Source organism: Plodia interpunctella, chromosome 6 (genome assembly GCF_027563975.2).
Source record: "Plodia interpunctella isolate USDA-ARS_2022_Savannah chromosome 6, ilPloInte3.2, whole genome shotgun sequence".
Classification (NCBI taxonomy): domain Eukaryota; kingdom Metazoa; phylum Arthropoda; class Insecta; order Lepidoptera; family Pyralidae; genus Plodia; species Plodia interpunctella.
In genome coordinates this window covers 6,510,063-6,522,889 of record NC_071299.1, presented here as the reverse complement: position 1 = coordinate 6,522,889, position 12,827 = coordinate 6,510,063, and the positions used below count along the sequence as shown (strand labels likewise).

Sequence of the window (12,827 nt, the reverse complement as noted above, 5' to 3'; positions counted from 1 at the left end):
ATACAGGGAAACATCACTTCGTGCTCCACCACATGGCTGCTCCAAAATCTAAGAAATGAGACAGACAGATGCCAACGTGGATAACATGTTATTCATATATATACATTTAGTTTGTATGTGAGTGCACTTTGGCCGCAATGAATAACCCGCAGTGTACATACGCTGAAATCGCCAAGTTTGGCGAGCTATTCGCCGATGTGATTAGTGTGGAGCCGGCATTACATAAAATAATTGTCATTCTAATATGCAGTAGTCTCACACACTTTATATTTATATACGTCTTATAAAAAGAATGTGTTACTTCTGTAGCCTTTTTATTTTGGGCTAAAGACGCGTCTCGTCTCGGGATAGGATTCAGTTCCATACTTTTCTCCACTCTCGCGTACAAAGACGTCGAGAGATACTTTTATATGCAATTCGTTCAGTCTGATATAGTACATAACTTGGACCGACAGCCGTACTTTGTACAATATTGTATATTCTTACAGGTTTACCTGGTTATGCATGCTATGTAAGTTGTTATTATATGCCCGTTAGGCCTTTGAGGAAAGAGTCTAACGCTCGGTCAAGTCAGTAACGCGACGAATCATAGACTCTTATCGGAGTGCTGGTTTCCATAGACTGTGGTGTTTTCTTACTATCAGGCCATTATTATACACAAGTTCTACTGTATCTATGTCGCGTTAAAATAGCGTACATGTCAGTATCAATGATTATATGAATGGAAAAGGGGGCTCATGTACTACATGCACACTGTCCCAACTGCCCCACATCCTGCACTATGGAGGACTTGAACAAGGCCAACGACAGAGCGATCAGCGTAGCCATATACTGCTCTAACAACGTCTGAATAGCTTTTCCGTCTCGTCAGAAGAAATCGATTAAACTGACAGAACCAAGACAGAACGAATCGGAGGGACCCTATATACTCTGCCGAACCTGCATAAGCAGGACAATAAGAGTCAATAAGTAGATAATAAGAAGAGTTACTTTTGTTAATGTCCGAATCAAATCAACCAAATCAAAATCGGTTCAGGTATTTCAGTATATTATAAAGAAGAATACCAATCTTTGTAATATTAGTACTGATATCTATGTTACATTTTCTGTAAAGAAATGAAGTGAAAACGAAATAGAATGTATCAATTAGCAATAGACCAGAAAGCTGATACAATTCAAAGTGGCCCATCGAATGTCAAAACACAGGGAGCTAAGCGAACTACGCTTAGTTAACTTCAATCGGGGGTTGGGACGGGGGTAGTAATTAATTACCACTGCCGCTGACAAGCGAAGGCTGCTAAGTACATGTCGCTTCATAAATAACCTGGTAGCATAGACGCGACCTGATGGAACTTTCCTGTAGGATAATGAAGTTCCTGCACAGGTTCTGTCCTTTCAGTTCAGTTGTAACAGATACATTATATTGTCTTTAAGGGTGCGTGCGTGCGTTTATTTGCGTTAAAACTCCATTCGGTGAGGACCATGTAAGGACCTTTATACCTTACATCTTCCTTACATACTAAAGTTGCGAAACCTGAAGAATACATTTTGTGGAAATAATTCTGAAATAATGACAAGTACCTGTTAATCAGAACTAAGTCCCATGTTTGTGTCAAAAAAAGAAAGAAGGACGCTTCTAATGGCTTCTCATGAATACTATCGGCGATCTGAGACATGCATGACATACATTGCGAAGTTTGTATGTGAGTTTTATTACCGCAAGGGAAATGCAGCAATGCACTTCGAAACCGCTTAAATATACAAACAGATAAAAAAAGGAATAAACTTGTTTGTTACCAAGTAGAAGACGTTCTTTGAAAAAGGTTGGGAACAAACTACATAACTACCTACCAAATTATTTTTTCATATAAGTTTAATCAACATAGCAAGGGAGATTTATGTATTTTTATTTTTAACCTGTATTCATTACTTCTCGTGTAAAAGAGGTTTTTGTAATAAAAGGCACTTAAAAGTGGTTTAAATATAGTAGGTCTAATTAAAAATACAACTTGGCCAGGCTTAATTTGACTCGCTTGAGATACAAGAAACCAGAACCATCAATTTATGATTTCGAGTTCACTGGGGTAAAGACGTATTCCCCTTTTATTCCCATCTTACTCACTCACTCGCCCTCCTGCTCCCACACAGCATTCCTCAGGATTAGTGATGGAATAATCTCACGCACTACTGATATATTTAAGGGTCATTTTCGAATCACCGGACAAAAACACAATGCGCTTATTCAAGTGTAGATGTGCCCCCGAAATAAATCACATTTCAATTTGGCCAAAGGTGGGTCAAGGCAAATAGTCCTAACAAAATACGGATTGTAAATATGTGGTTCTTTTAGGATAGGACTCTTTTGTGTAACTCTTTATCGGCTGTGCTCCATTTTTAACACTATCCGTAGGTTTCACATTCGAGTGAGCCGGTATTTTGTTAAGATCGGGACCAGTTTTAGTAGCCGGTCCTTAACTGACGATATAAAAATGTTTAGCTGGCTGCATGAAATTGAGAGTGAACGACTTATTCGGCGAACCTGACCCCAACAGAAATCGAGTATTTTATTACTTGCGTAATTTATCGAAGACCGTTTTAGTTTGGAAATATACCTCTGATATTTCATTAATGAAAAAGGATATTTGTGCTAGCCTTTATAAAATTTTCGACGTATAATTTTCAACAAAAATTCGTCGCATAATAAGAAGATAATGTTTCTACCTGCAGCGCACGCGCCTCAAACAACCACAAAAAAACCAAAACTTTTTACGATCCCCAACAAACTGGACGGATTTTTGTGACTCGTTTTTTTTGTGCATATTTCATAACCATCACAAAAACACAGAGCATCAAAATATTAATTATTCTCTAATTAGATTTTGAAAGCACATTTCATTTTTAAATCTCTGCTAAATAATGTTAAACCTGCATATAATCCACTTGAACTGATGACATCATGAAATAAATCTGAGTGTTTGTGGCGGGGGATACGACTGCGACGCGCCCGGATCCGGTTGTTAAGCCCAATCGAAACTACTATTTTTATTACTCGATGTTGGCATAAAGACTATTTTAATCGTTTTAAACATTCGCTTGACTGCACGTCCCGTTTCAAAATATGACGTGATTTTTATTTTTTATATCTCCAAGCAACATTAGAAAAAAGTGTGAAATTTTATACACAGATCATTAATATAATGATAAACGACGCATGTCCCGCATCAAAGTTCTGTAATGAGAGTTTTACCAATTAGTCAGCTATTAATTAATAGGGGAACGAAATAAATCGATTACTTTATCTAAATCTTATACGAGTTTTAAACTCGCGTGAATTGCGTGTCTTTCGCAGATGTTTTCTGTTTTATAGCAATGGCTGTCGATTTCAACAAGTGTCCGGGTAGCATTCGGGAGATGCTCCAAAAACTGTGATCGGTCAAACGAGTACAAATCGATTTCCAATCGAATGAATACTTTGGGTCTTTTCGCCCATTCCGTACTGTTAAAGTGAAGTGAAGAGTTGAAAATACGTAAAAAACATATTCTATTTTCTCAGGGTTTCTATCACAGATGGAATGGATGGATAAAGTGTAAGATATGAAATGCCCATTTCAAAGTATTGACATTTTGGGAAAAAATAAAATCACTAAAGGGACTTGAAATGGAAGTATGGAAGAATTGTGGAAGGCCAATGAAGATGGATAGTACAGGTTTAAGAACAAAGGTATCAAAGAGGAACAGCCGTTAGGTAACCTTAGACATAGGACTGCAAGGGTCGGACCGTCCAACGCCTGCCGGCGGTGCAGAGCCCACCGTTTTTGTAAAATTTATTACTAAAAATTTTAACTTTCTTCTTTTCCTATTACTTATTTTGCTAAATAAAATTATTTTTTATACAACAATTGTTTAATATACTACCGAAACAACTTTTTACATGACATTGGCTATTGGACTTCAAGGTTGATATATAGGAATAGAGAATCGATTGAAATGGCAAGTGTACTTGTGTCTTGTATTCTGCTGTTGTCTGCGCATGAGACTTAATTATGAATAAATTATATCCAAAACTGAGTCGCACATTTCTGTAAGCAATAGTAAATAATAGTCTCGTAAATTTTAAAGGTAAATAATGATTTAGTTTTTTTACCACGCTTATACGCTTCCACATTTCAACAACCGAAATATGGTTTCCTGATTATCCAGATTTAACAGTACATTATCATTATGTATGAGTTCTTCTTCATATTAGAAGATTATGTATGACGTGCCTTGGATCCAGTTAAATATGTATGTACGTGGATTGTTATAATATACTAAAACTAGATTTGAAGACAAAATCATGCCAGTTAATAGTTCCATGTTTTCTTGTATTTTAAGATCAGTGAGATGAGAACGCGTGCGCATGCATGATGATTGATAAATTTATGAAGTGAGCTCGTGACCATTCATAAAATAAATAAAGTTTTGAAAATTTAAACCATAACTGCTTTGGCCTTTGACCTCCTATAGCAAATACATAATTGGAAAATATAGAATTGATTGCATTAATTGAATTGTTCATTTTAAACTCTTTCATCGTCCACATATATTAGGTACATTTATTTTTCATTACATCCAGTAATATAATAATTAGAAATATATTGATCAGACATCTTTGTAACTATTAGGGCGAGTTGCATGCACGACAGTCAACTTTGACGTTGACATTAACCCGCGCGCCGCTGACGACAAAATGACGTAGGTACTTTGCGGTTTATTTGCGCAGGTTAAAGTTAACGACAAATTTACTGGTGCAACTCACTCTTAGAAACTTAAGTTGTTCAATGTGTTCATCATTAAAAAATAATACTAGCTAGATAGGTCCAGTCATTCGGGAAGACGGTAGACCAGTTATGGTAATCATTGGAGCCAAAGGTCAAATATGGGGTGACGTGTGTTATGCGGCTATACACTATCGGCTAAAAGTTCGCCAAACTTGGCGGATTCGACGTACATAGCTGGTTTTTCCTTGAGGTAAATAAAAACTCTCATACATACTACACAATGTTCATGCATTCGCGTCGGCATCTGTCTATGTTCGCCAATAATGTGTAGGGCCGGCATTAGAGAAACTCGCCATCTTGCCAAACGTCTCCGAGACTTGTAGTCTTTAGCATAAGGAATTTTTTAGCACTTATTTCCTTATCGTTGACTGCAATGTAAATTACCAATGTGACTTTTACTTGCAATTCACTTGCTATCAAGTTAGGAGCTTCAAAACTATGGAGCACTACTATTTTGCCTCTTGCAGTGGAATTATTATTGTAGCCGACAAATCCGTTGCTGTGGTAACACTTGTACGGGAAAATAATAAAAAAAATGTAAAGAAAACAATTGCCGAGGTTTCCTTATTTTTTTTCAATTTTTCAAAATACGGGCCAACGTACTTGACAAAGTTGAAACAAGAATATTCATAAAATATTCATAATACAGACAAAAATATATAAATAGTTGATATAGACTTTCAATTAGATTTTATTTTAAAAAATCGCACTCATATCACTTTTCAGATATTTTTTTTTAAATAACGAATGATTAAAGTTTGGTCAATATGTGTGTATGTCGCCATGGATAGTGCTGTATCGGTAGAGCGGTCTTCACTAATATAATTCACCGCGTCGTCGTCACGCTAAGAAGTAGACGGACGATTTACCCCCAACAAATATAACAATATTTATCATCCCCTAAGTAAGTTTATATTTCGGTAACTCGCATCACAAATAATGGTCACAAATATTTGCTAACGTTACATCTACTAACCCCGCTCTTAAAATAAGGTTATGCTATCAGTATAAACTTCACTGGTGTAAAATATATATTTTAGCTTTCGTTCACAATTTCGAACGTAATTCCGATGTTCCCGTGGATAATTTTCGAACTACTACAACTCTATTGAATGAAAACTAATACAAGATGTGAGTTTAAACATAATTGAACGATTTGTTAAACTTTCACTTAGAACCACTGTCTTCATCTTATAATCGCATGTGAAAAAATGATTCAATGACTCTTTAGTATACATTTTTCCCTGGAGTCGTCTAGGGGAATATTTACTTCAGTGGAACATTATTTCTGAAGTGAATCAAACCTTGTGGAATTTAGGCAGCACAAACTGAAAACATATGTAGGTACAGAAGAATAGCTTATTTGCCGACGAATGAATACACATGACTGGACATTTTTCCTTGGTAACATACCTAACCTCACCAATGTTTACTGAAATTCTACACTTCTATTAAAGAATTATTTTTATCTCTGCTGCGTGTCAACCGCCGCGTAAACAGAACTCTAAGAACATCTTCAGCGCATGTTCCCACGATGTTTACTTTTTGCAGCTATTCAATTGCATATGAGATCTCATTGACGCGTGTGAATACGGCTTTATTTTACTAACAGTAAGCTTTCTACATAATATTTTCGGTTTCTACAATAATAAATTTATTAAAACTGTAATAATTGAAGATAATTCCGTGTAACGCCACATTAATGCAGGTTTGCTGGAAGAGATTTCTTTAGAAATAAAAAACACCTTGAGCAAATACTCCATGTATAAATTCAATGTACCTATATCTTTCGTGTTTATGAACTTTTAAATAAATAATATAAATAATATAAATAAGAACTCATCATACCTACACGAGAAACTATTTTTAAAATTTTCTTTTTTTATTTTTAACTATGATTTTTATTTGCCTAAACGATTCTACAAGTGCACTTCAATGTCAAATAACAAAAACAATAGGAAACGATCATGTGTCCCACTTCCAACAGGATGGTGATATACAGAACTCATAGAGCTCTATTTCAACAAAAGCTAACATAATGGCACAGTCATTACAACCTAAACCTATTATTTTATGGTACACTCGGCTCGGCCGTGTGGAGTAGAATGTTGCGCGGATATAATATCCCCATGTAGAACGAAAATAACCTAGCTATTTTGCCGAAATATGAAAACGTATATAATCGAGTACGTACATCACATCGAGTTACCCTACGTAGTTGAATCTACATTTATTTACCAACGCATAGAATCCCATGCAGGGAAACCTCACATGCAATTTACTACACTATGATTGCAGATAACTAGCTGCGTTCCAGGGCTTCGTTCCCGTAAGAATTTCGGGATAAAAAGTACCCTGTGTTATTCCAGGTGATATTCTACCAGTGTACCAAATTTCATAACAATCCATCCAGTAGATTTTGCGTGAAAGAGTAACAAACATACATAGCCGAGTACATCGTTACATTTCGCTTTTATAATATTAGTAGGGTGTAGGATAAGCGAAGGTTTTCGCAAACAACAATGAAAACTCTCTATAAACAAAAAAAAATTATCTGAACTGAACATTTTTTTTTCTTAACGATGAAACCTGTTCCTCCTTTTAGTTTTTAGATATAGTCAATACTCCATCCAGAGCGCACCTGGATTATTCTGACTGTATTCATTGACCCATTTCCATGCGTTAGGAGTCCACAGAGGAACATGTCCCTCTTTTATAAATATCCGAAATGACTGGTGTGTTTAGACGACCAGTTTGCTATAATAACTTTATTGCACACAATAACACACAAAGTATAGAATTCACAAAGAAAATTAATAACAACGGGAAACTTATGCAGTGTGCCGCGTTCTTCTTTAAAATATAAATACAGCTGAGTAGTTTCTCTTTGCCAGTACTCTTATTGTGCCGATCGAACTAGGATTCCTAGAATTAGGACCAATCCTCGTGATATCTCAAGGAACGGATCAGGATTAAGAAGTAGGACTGTTCTTTAGATGCAAAGTTTATATTTAGTGGTTCATATTCCACATCTTGTGCAATAGTACCTATTTACCTATGTTTATAAATAAATGATTCTACCTGAATATGATCCATAGATCTCAAAGCTTTTAGTCCTCATCGGCAAGGATAGCATATATCTGTAGTCATGGGGAAGACATGAAGTCCCCCGGGATCCTGCATTAATCCGGGGCGGGATGAAATCCTATTGTTCCCGGTCAAAGCCCACAGGATACTTTCCTCTATTTCGTTTAAAACCGGCTTATAGTTTCGATACAAGAACCTTCAAATTATTTAGAGTTTGCGATGAAAGGATTTACGATATTTGTACTTCCAAACATTTTATCATAATAGGTAATAGATTATATGTATACTACAGCGAGCTTTTTATTTTTGTGGATTTATTTTTATACTAATCCCAGGCTTTGCTGCCTCAAATAAAACCGGGCATAGGTAGATATATTGTTAAAAAAATCCCAATCCAATTGCAGGGAAAAATATCCTTCCAAGACACGTAGGAAGGCATACATGTAATTAGGTACAAGACACTGACAATTTTACGATGATTGCACGGAGATGACGAATGTATTTTAATAATTTTCTTTACGTTTATATGGAATGGCAGTTTTCAAAATCACAATAGCCAGAAGCCCGAGAAGTGCAACTGCATTGACATTTTCCGTAGAGTGCACGTTTTGCGAATTCCGCGTCGAACCCATTTGAAATTATCACTGATTGGGGACGACATGTTCATGGTCGTATGGATAATGGTTAAAAATTGTAGAGAGTAGAGACGGAACGACGGAATACACTATTTAAGGGCGCATCGTTATTTTTGTGTTAAAAAAATCCTTTATTTCAATTCAACTGTATTATTCCAATTCGTCTGACAAGTATTTACTTGTATTTGTTGAAAACGTAGGTTTATATACCTACCTATACATATATTTACCTACCTACTTTTTGAAATAGTCTAAAACTTATTACCAGATTTGAAATTTTTTTAACTAAAATTGGGAAGTCAACATTTTAGTAGAAAGAATAAACAAATAAATAGTCAGCGATTTTGATTGGCTCATTAACTCCACAGCCGAATGATTTGTATTCTACACTGTCTAAAATGAGGTTCACAATATTCCAATCTAAATCCATCCTCTCCTATATCAATAAAAAGAGAAAAGGTATATGAATCCATATTGAAATCCACTTTAGATTTGCATTATAACCTCACAAATGGAAGTTCCCCGTGCAGACGTTCTCTGTCGAACGACCTTGATCCTACGTGCGACCGAGATGCGAGTGACGTCACTCCCAAGAAATTATAATGCGTACGAAAAAAAGTTTAGATAGGTAATTATTAGGTATAATGCATTTTATAACAATGTGATTAGTCCATAGGTACCTACCTAAGTTAATATTTTTTAGGTGCTATTCAAGAAGCACTAAGTAGGTAAGTAATTTAGCTAGTAATGAAGTCTATTTGTTTTGAAGTATTGAAATAAAATAAAAATTCTGCGATACAAAAATAGGTACCCACCGGGTCCAGCCGTTGGGCACTAAGGCCGCGACACTCTTGAATTTTAAAATTTGTTTTTTCCGCTACGCTCTACTACCTAGACAGTAGGTACCTAATAGTTTACTTAATAAAGTTTGGTTATTTTAGCGAAAATACAAGCAATTTGGTCGCTTAATATTCAGTTGCCTATTGCCTAGGGTTGCCAGTTCGCCAAACCTAATGCCGGACAGACCAGCCAGCTTGGCCGGACATTTGGGGGAAAGGGCCGGATTTAAGTTTAGATTGGCACTCGCTCGATTGTGATCGCAATATTCGACTTATGAAAGCGACTATGAATCAAATAAAAAAAGCCTAACTAAAGCAAGACCAGCCGGACACCGGTTTATTTTGGCTGGACACGCAATCAAAAAGCCTATTTCCGGCTTTATCCGAACGCTTGGACACCCTACCTTACACCTATAGGTACAAAGTCCTAATTTTAATTCAATTTGAATTCAATTCTTTTGAATTACCGATCACGGGGCGTGACTTGAATGGGCGAGTCAAACTAGAGTGAGACTTCACGGCTGAGCCCGGGGCAGATTGGCAGACAGGTGCCTGTACTGTACAGAACAGGTTCAAATTTAGTCACTTTTTAATTCCGGCTCCACACTATCTACTTTCGGTCTCACATTCGTCCAAAGAAGAAGACCTACACTCAGTTTATTCTTAAGAGGCTTGACTTGTGTAAATTTTATTGAAATAAATCGAATATTACTCCAAACCTACCTAGTACCTAGGTACATTTATGTACATTCTAGAGGAAAACATTTGTTAACCATGAAAGTAATTTCTTAAAGTCTATTTTCATTTCTATTGCTATAAAATAAATAAAAAAGACACGTGGTAAGATTTTTTACATTATACCTACCTACCAACGACTTGTAAGAAAAAATGGAGTAGGTAGGTACCTATACCCGCACAAGTTACCGCGCATGGATCCCTATGCCGGACGGTAATAGCGACGAATTTGCAAGTAGGTATTTGGGAAGCTTGATATGCCGTTGGCTGAACCTTACTTTTTTTAAGAATCTGTCAAAAAATGCAGTTGCACCTTGTAGGTACTCTAAAGTTGAAACCACTATAGTAGTTCGTGTATGTCTGTTCTGTCAGCTTTTAGAGTCTAGCTATTTTGGGCACTAAGCGATAAGACATAAAGCTTAATTCGCTTGACAAGTTAAGCTAAAATTAACTGCGAAGCTTGCGTACCTTACCTAGGTATTAAGTAGGTACGCAAGCTTCATTTAAGTAATCAATCAGTCTAACTGATGAAATTTTAGTTAAAGTATTAGAATAAATATACATAGTTATAACTAGGTAACACTAATGAACTTCAGAAAGTTTTAAAACCATTCACAAATTACTTAAATAAAAGTACCTACATTCTTACCTAATACAATCGCATAGCTTGTATCCATTGCATGAATAAGGTAACTTTATTTTTGTAGTAACAAATTACATTTACTTACTTACATTTCAATAAAAGTTTATAAAAAACGCAGAATCTAATAACATTCATTTTACCCAAAAGTTTTGTGAAGAGAAGATAGAACGGAAGTAGGTAGATAGGAAACCATCGTTTGAATTTCGAATTCCGCTATAAGTAAGCTCATCTCAAGCTCAAGAGTCCCAAACGCACACTGGCGCACAGCTATCCACTAGTTATAAAGTTCAAAATAAGTTATTTAACGTTCTACAAGTTTCATATGAGTTTAAATAACAACAACAAAACCAGACTAACCTTAGAAATAATTCCCGTGCGCGCGCAGGTGAATCAGAAATCCCACAGGTGAACGAAATCCTGGATTTGAAATCCAACAGTAAAAGAACTTCACACGGGCTCCGAGGCTCCACTCGTGCGTCTCCGATTAGCGATGCTTCACGACACCACGTCACACACGATCAATTGTTTGTTTATAAAATTATGGGTCACTTATTAATAATGTGGATGATCCCAACTGCGCATGCCCGTGCAACACGCGCCCCTTTCAAAATAAGGTTATGTTTAAGTTAGGAGCACCACCAAACACAACCGGCACACGCACTTCACACTTGTTTCCCCACCAGAATCTTGTTAGAATAAATCCGAACTTTCCTGGCACTGAATGACCACAACTTTAGTTGTTCCCACGAGAATTCCCCAAAAGCCGGCACTACATAACCTTTTTGACTATCAGCCGGCTCTACCTGTGGCGAACGAAGGCCGTGTGTGTATAATAAACACTTGAAAACTCCGGAACCGGTAATAATTTGATTCCGCACGTGAACGTGACACTGTCAAAATAAAATTCCGGTAAACACTGCAAACACCAGTAACTCATTCAGGGATAACACTTTTCATGATTTATAAGCCGGGTTGTCTGTGCGTCAAATTAAACGAATAGAAAAGAAAATAAACGAAGAATACTAATGTCGCCGACTGCGAAGTCGAGCGTCCGACACTCGGTGAGCGGTGTACTAAACGCGACGCGAGAGGCCGCGCGACCCGCCCCGCCGCCGGCGCCCCTCCCCCGCATACTCCGACCCGCGCCTATACTACCTATGAAAAAGATAAAGTTACAAAAAACCTGAGGAATATTCTCACAAGTGCACAGGGGAGTCTGAATGGACCACAGAGATTCTGGGTCTGGGGAGGTCGTGGTAATAGGTGCACATTTGTTTGTTTTGGTGCTTTTTGCTAGGAGCGCGGATGGAGTCAATTAATCTGGCAACACGTGCAAGCGCACCCTCGCACTGGCTATCATACGATTCACTGAACTGTAACGGTGGTTAGGTGGTTACCGCCTATTCATTTCAGCCTTTCAGTTGTAGACTGTGCCAGCTGGTATTTATTTTACTGAGAATGATTAAAGATAAGGTGTGGAATTAACGTTAACTACTTACGATCACGTGACATGGGTAGGTACTAGGTTCCTACTCTTAATTAAGTTTAATTGTATCATTAAATTAGCTATGCATGAAAAAAACATTTTTTTTCTACATAGGTACCTATACATATTGGGTTAGTAATTTATTATGTATATATTTCATATAATATGAAGTAATATCAGTAAGTTCTCTGTATCAGTAAGCTCTGCTCTGACTCTACACAAACAATCAATCATAATATTTATAATTAACAATTATTATAATTGAAATAAATTAATTTATAATCACAGACCATTTAGTCTATACTTTATGATTTTTTAATTCACCTCGAATAAATTCAATATTTTAATTTAATACCAAAGCATTCTACAGGTAGGTAGGTATATCGTGTGTAGGTATATCCGAACTTTTGACAATTTATTAGTGAAATATTATTTCACTGACGTAGATGGTATTGGTATATAGTGTTATTTGTATTACACCCCTCATTTTCGTGGGAGGTATCAGATATGGCTGACATAAAAATCAATTGCTATCCCATTACAGTGTGAGCACCACAGCTGCAGTCTAGCGCCAGTAGTCTG

At 36.6% G+C, this 12,827-nt stretch overlaps 1 protein-coding gene across 3 annotated transcripts in view; it reads right to left on the bottom strand.

Annotated features, from left to right (window-relative positions):
* Positions 1-11,841, bottom strand: part of heph (hephaestus) — a 359,023-nt gene extending 347,182 nt beyond the window's left edge. For all 3 annotated transcript variants that reach the window (XM_053746143.2, XM_053746137.2, XM_064436007.1), the window contains exon 1: positions 11,117-11,841. The gene's annotated coding sequence lies outside the window, so the exon portion shown is untranslated. The remainder of the gene's footprint in view (positions 1-11,116) is intronic.
* Positions 11,842-12,827: the final 986 nt, after the last annotated feature.